Genomic DNA, 8,725 nt, shown 5'->3' with positions numbered 1-8,725 from the left:
TGTGTGTGTGTGTGTGTGGTACTTATTTGGTGTTAGCGACTTTTGATGGGTCATTGCACTTTRGCAACAACACACAGCCACACACAACAACCGAATGCAACACCAACACAAGCATGCTATTTATTACGCATTTGTATGTGTATGTATGTATAGTATGCACAATCACATTTCAGCCGAAAACGTTACAAAGCCAGTTGTTGTGCAAGCCAATATTTTGATAAAATAAAAGTAAAGGTGTTGGTGTAAAAAAAAAAACTGCATAAAGGGGAAAGCAGCATGAAACTAAAACAGGGAAACTTGCGATAAATTCGAGAAAGTRCAGCAAAAACAAAAATCAACCAAATTTCGTTGCATGTAATGCAGTTACATATGTTGTTTTTTGGAAACTGAAGCCGGTTGCGAATGAAATGCAAACATTTTTCTTAGCAGAATTACGCTGGCGAGGAAAATATGGCGAAGAAAAATGTACTATACATTATATATACTACATATGTATGTACTAAAAATATATATTTTTTGTAAATTTTTTCTATGTACGTATGTATATGCAATTTAGTACATACATACATATGTACGTSCATATCTACTATATATGCTATGTATGCACATAAAAATCTTTTGCCAATATTTTTTACCATTTTGGCATTATTTTTTGTTATTAACTATTTATGCTTTCAAACCCCCACAAACTATTTATAAGGAGTTCACAAACGTACATACAATATAATCTAAACATTAGGGTGGTTAAAACACAAACGCTTAACGCGAAAAAGTTGTAGCAGACCTTTTATGTTTCAATTTCAAGAAAAATCTTTGAAACGAGATATATTTTAAGGGGTTAAGTGGGTTCCCGGGTTTCAAAAAATCGCATTTTTTTATTATACTATAAAATTCCTCGAGAATATTGTCCCATATTTTTCAGTTTGATCCGAGAAATAGTTTCGGAGATACGTCCTTAAGAACTTGTGCGCTCGAGGCTAGCCAGGCTAAGTGCGCCGTCTTTAAACGCGTTTTTTTCRAAACTGTGTTTTTGAAGTCGTTTGGAAAGATTTCTCAAGAACTACTCATCCGATCTTCATGAAATTTTACACAGTTCTTTGAGATACAATTGTTAAAGACTTGGACGAARAACATATCGTGAAATTTTCACAGAAATTTTAATTAATAAATGTCTGCCGAAATTCCAATTTTCATATTTTTACTTCGTCCAAGTTCTAAGTTAAGGTTTAAATAAAACACGTATTATTCCCCTTTTAGATGATTCTGTAAGGAGCATCCTGCCAACGCGACCGCATCTTTTTTCCGAGGGGTCACTGGAGATGCCGTCGCAATGACCGAGTTTAAAATACTTTTTTCCAAAAATTTCAGAATTTCYTTGTTAATGGTGTATAATGGTGTAACAATACAAAATTCGAAGCAAATATTTAATTTTTTATATGAAAAAAATTAAGGGGRTATTCTACTCTAGAATTTTGAAAAATTCGATTTCTTTTCATATATATTATTTAAAGTTTAGACCCTTAAGAACCTATCCTCCAACGGATTTTTAAACATTTAAATTATTTTAAGAGCTACAGTTACTTTAGTGACGCAGTACCTAGAGCACTAATAAATGACTTAGACTGCCTGATATTTGACTCACTTTTTTAAACGCGTTTTTCTCGAAACTACTTTTTTCCACACGGTACCGGCATTATCTCAAGTTCKATACAACCGATTKACTTGAAATTTTGTGTGAACCTTCTTTATATAATATAATCCTTTATCGTTCCTACCAGCATCGCGTCAAMATTTTTGTTTTTTAATATTTTAAAAAAATTCAAGAATTTAAAAAAAAGAGTAAAAAATTATTTTTATTTTCAGGCGGTCGCCATTTTTCAAAAAAAAAAAAATTCGTGTTCTCTGACGTAGAGACTATAACAGCATCCGTACTGATTAAGAATTTCTTTTGATTTTTTTTTTTCAGACCACCAGGAGAGTCAGGATCAATGTCACCAGGATGCGCCATTTTCTACACCTGTCTCTTTCCCGAACCTCCCCCCCCCCCTCTAGTTATTTTAATTTTTAATATTTTTTTGGTAAATTTTTTTTTCTGTATTCTTAAGATATTAATAAAAAAACACCATAAAAATGAATAGTAAAAAGATTKTTTTCTTTTTTTGTAAATAAAATTCAAAAACTGCCCAAAATTTGATTTCTAGACTAGAATACCCCCTTTAAAAATAATTGTTTTTTGTCCGAGGAAGCCCATTTAAATCCTTAAATTAGTTGGAAGCGAGATATATGTAAATTTTTCTAACTAATTTTAATTCATAGATCTTCCCATTATAATTAAGAGCTCATACTWGGAGAGACTTTTGTAGAGGTGTCTAAGAACCTAATTTGCAGATCAAAAAAGCAAAAAAAAAAATTAAAAATTTATTTTGTTTTAGACCCACCCTGATGTGAATATATAAAAATATATGTATATCTAAATAATTTTTTGAAGGGAAAACGTTGTGTGTAAGCATAGGTTTTCGAATGCAATTATTTAATGCATGCACCTTTATGCACGCACATACTTGCATACATATATGTATACATTTGTATGTAAGTTAACGTAACGTAAATTACATATCTACATGCAAGTGGCAATGATCGTTGAAAATAAAGTACAGCAACTGAACGCTAAGTGTAAGTGTGCATAATGTTTGCGGTTGCAGCAACATTTGTTGTTTCTAAATATGTCTTTACCATTTGCGCTGTTTCGCTGATACGCCCATACGCAGCGCAGGGGAGACAACAAAATGGCGCAATATAGTGCAATTTGTGACGCCTAAAATGGTGCATGAGGCGTTTTCATTTGGTACATACAAACTATATGTATCACCATTTGCCCGTGCATGTTTGTATGCATAAAATTGGTGAGATTGCTGGTGAAAACGCTATCATCAAAGAAATTTTATTTTCGCTTTGTGTTTATTGTAATAATATGTTTTGCTAACTTTATCATCTACAATGCATATATTTACATACTTATGTATACATGTAGGTATCTATGTATATATAAGTATCAGCATACGTAATAGAATATTCAGATATATACAAATGTACATATAATATTGATCTCCCATCTGCATATTAATATATGATCGACAGAAAATATGGTATTGAAAATTTTTTTTGAATAAAAATTCTGAAAAAGTATTGAAAAAATAATTTAAAAAAATAAAACAATCAAAAACGTTAACTGCAGCGTTACCGAAGCTCTAACGCCTTTTACAACTGCATTTTTCATAGCATAAAAGGGTATATAATATCTTTAGGTTGATTTTGAACATTGAGTTTGTATGGCACCTATATGTTATAGTAGTCCGATCTGAACAATTATTCTGAGATTATAGCGTTGCCTTGGACAGAAGTTTTTGCAAAATTTTGTGAAGATAACTCGTCAAATAAAATGTTTTTCATACAAAAACTTAATTTTGATCGATCAATTTGTACGGCAGCTATAAGCTATAGTAGTCCGATCTGAAAAATTTCATCGGAAATTGCATTCTTATACATATATAATAATCTATGTCAAGCTACGTGAAGATATCTGGTCAAATAAAAAAAAATTTCCTATAAGAACTTGATTTCGATCGGTCAGTCTCGTCAAATAAAAAAGTTCTCCATACAAAAACTTGAGTTTGATCGATCTGTTTATATGACAGCTATATGTTATAGCGGTCCGATTTCAAAGATTTTGACAAATGCGAAAATTCCTGAAAACCCCGTGTTTGCAAAATTTCAACTTGAAAGAAAACCATTATCTTATATTTTTTTCATAAAACATAGCCAAAAATAATAATAAATAATAGGTTGTCAAAAAAGTCTTGCGATATTTCTTGCGGTATTTTTATTGAATTTTCAATTGTTCATAAAATTTTTTTTTGATGACTCATGCCCAGCTCTTGACCGATGCTACGGCTGCTACTATGCCGGTCTCTTTCGACCAATTCAGCGATGTTATCGCAATTTTCGACGACAGGCCTTCCGGAGCGTGCGCATCTTCGACCACCTCTACACCAGAACGAAAACGTTGAAACCATCGTTGTGCAATGGAAATGGAAACTGTATCGGATCCATAAACTGCACAAATTTTATTGGCGGCTAGAGATGCATTTTTGCCTTTATCGTAGTAGTACTGTAAAATATGCCGAATTTTCTCTTTATTTTGCTCTATGTTTGCGACGCTATAACTCACGAACGACTTAAAAGAAAAAACAATCAATCAAACACGTGTTAGCGCGTGATATGAGCTTTCCAAAATGGTATAGCATGACCCGATGCGACGAATAAAAGTAGAATTACGCGCTCTCAGCGCCAACTAGCGAAAATACCGCACAACTTTTTTGACAAACTAATATTATGTAATACAAACATAAATCCTGCATAAGTTATAGTCAGTTTCAAACTGTTGGAACTCCAAATTTCTTCTTGCGTTCATCAATAATAATCATATATATATATATACATTCTACGAATGCGAAAACCCCTCACCGAAAAAGCAGTTCATAATCAAAATTTGAAACGCATTTATATTTGTACAGCGATTTAATTTGGAGCCACTGATTTATTGCAACCTTATCGCGTTTGGCTTTATACACAAACATTTTCATAGTACAATTTTCTAAATTAATACAAAGTGCAATGAACTTCATTTTTTCACCACCGCCACCTTCACCCTTTGTTGCACCACTCTGTTTCGCATGGCACAACTTCGTTCATGTTGCAACGACTGCTTGTTAGCGCAACTGAAAACATAAAAAATGATTTTCTAATCTTATCAGCAGCATGATATATATATGTATGTATATACATACATATATGTAGGTACTTACTTTCCACACTGCACATTCATTATATTTTTTTAGTGTATAAAGTGGCAACTAAGTAAATTACAAAATAAAATTTCATTATTTACTTTTCATTATTTATCAAATTTTTTAAGTACAAATATGCGCATATAACCGTACATACAAACAGTTACATATTTTGTGCGTATATTTGTGAAAACTCCATCATTCTTCTAATCAGCGTTTGGCGACTGCGCCGCTCTCCCCTGTTTCCACTATGGTTCAGCCACTTTAAAGTACTTGGGAGTTTTCAAAAATGGCGACATTCGACGATAATCGCAGCTTTTGAACGTTAGCACTGAATTAGACTGCATTTAAAAAATATTTTAGCCAAAAGATAGTAAGAATTGTTTTCTTCTATATAAAGTCTCTCTCAGAGAAACTTCATCCCTATTGGCAAAAAATAGTTAGTCGATAGGACTAGTCGGTTTTCACAAGCTTCTCTTGGGATGAATTTTTCACAAACAAAATGATTCACCATAGACTGGTACAAGTTGTAATCGCTTGGTGCCTGATCCCGACTAAAATATGGATGCATAAGAACCTCCCAAAACTACTCGCGATTTCCTAGGGATCAACGACAACCGTTTTTACTTGAAATTGTCATAAGTGACCCATTTTTCAGCACCTGTAATCGTCCGCTTGAGGAATGGATTCATACATCGAACTTCTTTTGTATCCAGTCTTATTTAAGAGATTACAAACGATTATTGCGCAATATTTAAGTAAGTTGAGTTACATCCTAAGGTTGATCCAAAATTCTATGGATTTCTTTTGGACATATGGAGGTCCTTTATAATACCCACGAATTTCTTAAAGTCCATCACCTCATGGATAGATTGGAGGTCCATAGGTCCAACGTTATAACGTAAGAGAGTATCGAAAAACCGACTCGCTTCCAATCGATCATGATAAAACTCACTGTACTTTTTTCGAACTGCTTCGCCTGAACAAAAATCCTTCGCAGACATGTGAGCAGAGAAGGAACCGCCAGAAGAAGAAGGTTGCCTGATGTAGTAAGAAATGCAACTGAAGTAGTAGAGAATTGCAGTGTATCTCTGCGCACTCATTTAGCCAGCTTCCCTAAGTTTAATAGCAGCCTTCGCCGAAAGCACCTACCAAATATCTAACATGTATGTTAGAGTGGCTTTGATTGCCATTGTTGGTATTGTCTTTTTACTGATCCCAAATGCCGGTGAGAACCGCTCTTTAAGTAGGTTCCAACTTCTTAGCTATTGAGGTTTTTCGAGCCCTCTCCACCTGACAACGACCGCATAAAACATTATTGGTGTCATAGAGCCAGAACACTACTTTTGCAGTGAGGTGCCACCTGTTCCCAATAACTCGACAACAACAGTACGTATATTAGCCTAATGATGCCTTTCTCACTCTCTGTTATGATTTTTGTAGTGGCAAAAAATATTAATGAAGCAATTTCGCGGAATCAGACATCTGCAGCAGAATTCGAACATGCGTCCAACTGTAAGCGGGGCCACGAAACTGACGTCAATTAAACAGACTCGGGTAACGAACACTCCGTTGGAAAGACCAGGTGAAGAAGGACCTGGCTACACTTGGAATCTTCAATTGGCGCCAAACAAGGAAAAAGAAGAACAACTGCTGCGCTGTTATAGACTGGGCTACAACCGCATAAGCGATTTCTACGCCAATAAAGAAGAAGAAGAATTTCGAGGAATGGTAAAGAGTTGACAGTGCGGGTCCATTCCGATTACTTAGTCCCCACTGTCGTGCGAACAACTCCTCACTCTCTCCTCTATTTTTGGCTTACACTCGGGCTCCTATAATTTTGTAGGTTTAGAGAACAATGAAAATATAACAGCATCTTAAACAATTTGCTATGAATTTCGATAAAGTCATACGAGATTATATTAGTCACCAAAAAATTAAACTTCACTCCTCACAACACCGCTGTGTTTTCTTACTTTTCTCTACCACGGGAAGTAAATGCTTCCTTGTCAACCAAATAAATCCAATTTGAAAACAACAAACGAGTGTTGACTTTCTGACTTTCCCAGCCGGATTATCCACTACTTTGGTCCTTAACGATTTTTCGCAAATAACTACAAAATTATAATCCGATATGTAAAGTCATTAGGGTGACTTATGCGGCTGGTGCCGCAAAACCACAAAATCCTCCTACTCACTTATCACCGACACACCTACGATTTTGCCTCGCTCAGCGTCGCATCTACCGCTACCTGTGTGCGAAATGCCTTTATGCAAATGGTGGCTCCGAATCTGCTGTGTGTGCGAAAATTGAGCTGTTTGCGGGCAATTATGCGCTTGAAAAATCATTTATGTACTTAACGCAGACTTGAAATAATATGCACACACTTACATACTTGTATGTATATGGTATGTGTAAATACAGACATTTGTCGGCGCGTTTATCTGTTTATTAGCATTCGCGATTCAGCACTGCAATCTTATTTTCTTACATGTGCATCGTACATACCTACCTATGTATGTAGGTGCATGAGTAGATACATATCAATGTGTATGTGTGTGTGCATAGACACTTATGTGCATAAGGGATTAGTGAGACGCGAACACTAAACTTTTTGCAATCTCAAAACCCTGCTAATGAATGCGCGTATGCTTGTGTGTTGACACATGGCAAAAATCACTAGACAAATCATAGAAAAATAATATTTTATCAGCATTTCGTAGGGAAATTTCTTATTTTTCTAACAAACACATTCGCAAATAAAATTTATAAATATTTGCATATTTACTTCCATGCTGAAAGCGACGAGATTTGATTTTGCCTGATTTTTTGATTAGGGTGGGCCAAAAAATAATTGCAAAAAAAAATGCTTGATGATATGAAAAATAACAAAAACAAAATTGTGGAACACAAAATCACATTGAAGGAAATAAATACTGACACCGAAGCTATAATACAAAAAATTCCAGGCAAAAACTTGATTTTGATCAATCCTTTTGTATGGCAGCCATACGTTATAGTGGTCTGATCTGAACAATTTTTTCCGAGATTGTACCGTTTTTTTTTTTTTTTTTTGATAATAGTTCGTGGCATATTTCGTGGAGATACCTTGACAAATAAAGCATAATAACCAGCAAAGCTAGTTCAGTTTGTATGGTAGCTATATGCTACAACAGTCCGATGTAAACAATTTCTTTGGAGATTGTACCGTTGCTTTGGACAATTATTCATGCGAAATTTTATAAGCTTGTCTCAGCAAATAAAAAAGTTTTCCATACAAGGACTAAATTCCAATCATTCAGTATATATGGTAGCTATATGTTATCATAATCCGAAATCGGCGGTTCCGACAAATAAGCAGCTTCTTGAAGAGAAAAGAACATTTGCAAAATTTTAGACCGTTATCACAAAAACTGAGGGAGTACCATATCGTCTTAAATATTACGTTGGGTAGAAAAAAAGTATAAACAGAGATATCCGAACTTTTTTGACAAATCTAGATTATACACAATTTTTTTTTTTTTAGTTTTCCTCCACAAGAATCCGAAGTGGAAAACATTTTATCCTCAACGCGTCAAAAATTATAATAATTTTTATGAAAACAGTGGACATTTTTTTGAACTACAATTTTTTTTAAATAATGTTTACTGACGCCTTTAATGATTTAACCAAAAAATTATCTGTGCAGGAATATTTTTCCATCTGTACTTATATAAATATGTATTTGGCGCAGCCTAATGTTTGTAAATATATTGTGCATGTATGTATATTGTAAATGTATGATGCTTATGTATGTGCCTAAGTAATTTGATTATTTGCTATCTGCAATAATTTTAGTTTGTGGAATATTTATGCACATTTCATGTTATTGCAACTA

The sequence above is a fragment of the Bactrocera latifrons genome, unplaced genomic scaffold (assembly GCF_001853355.1).
Source record: "Bactrocera latifrons isolate USDA-ARS-PBARC rearing strain unplaced genomic scaffold, ASM185335v1 scaffold_219, whole genome shotgun sequence".
Classification (NCBI taxonomy): domain Eukaryota; kingdom Metazoa; phylum Arthropoda; class Insecta; order Diptera; family Tephritidae; genus Bactrocera; species Bactrocera latifrons.
The sequence above is the reverse complement of the archived record's forward strand: the minus strand, read 5'-3'. Positions refer to the sequence as shown.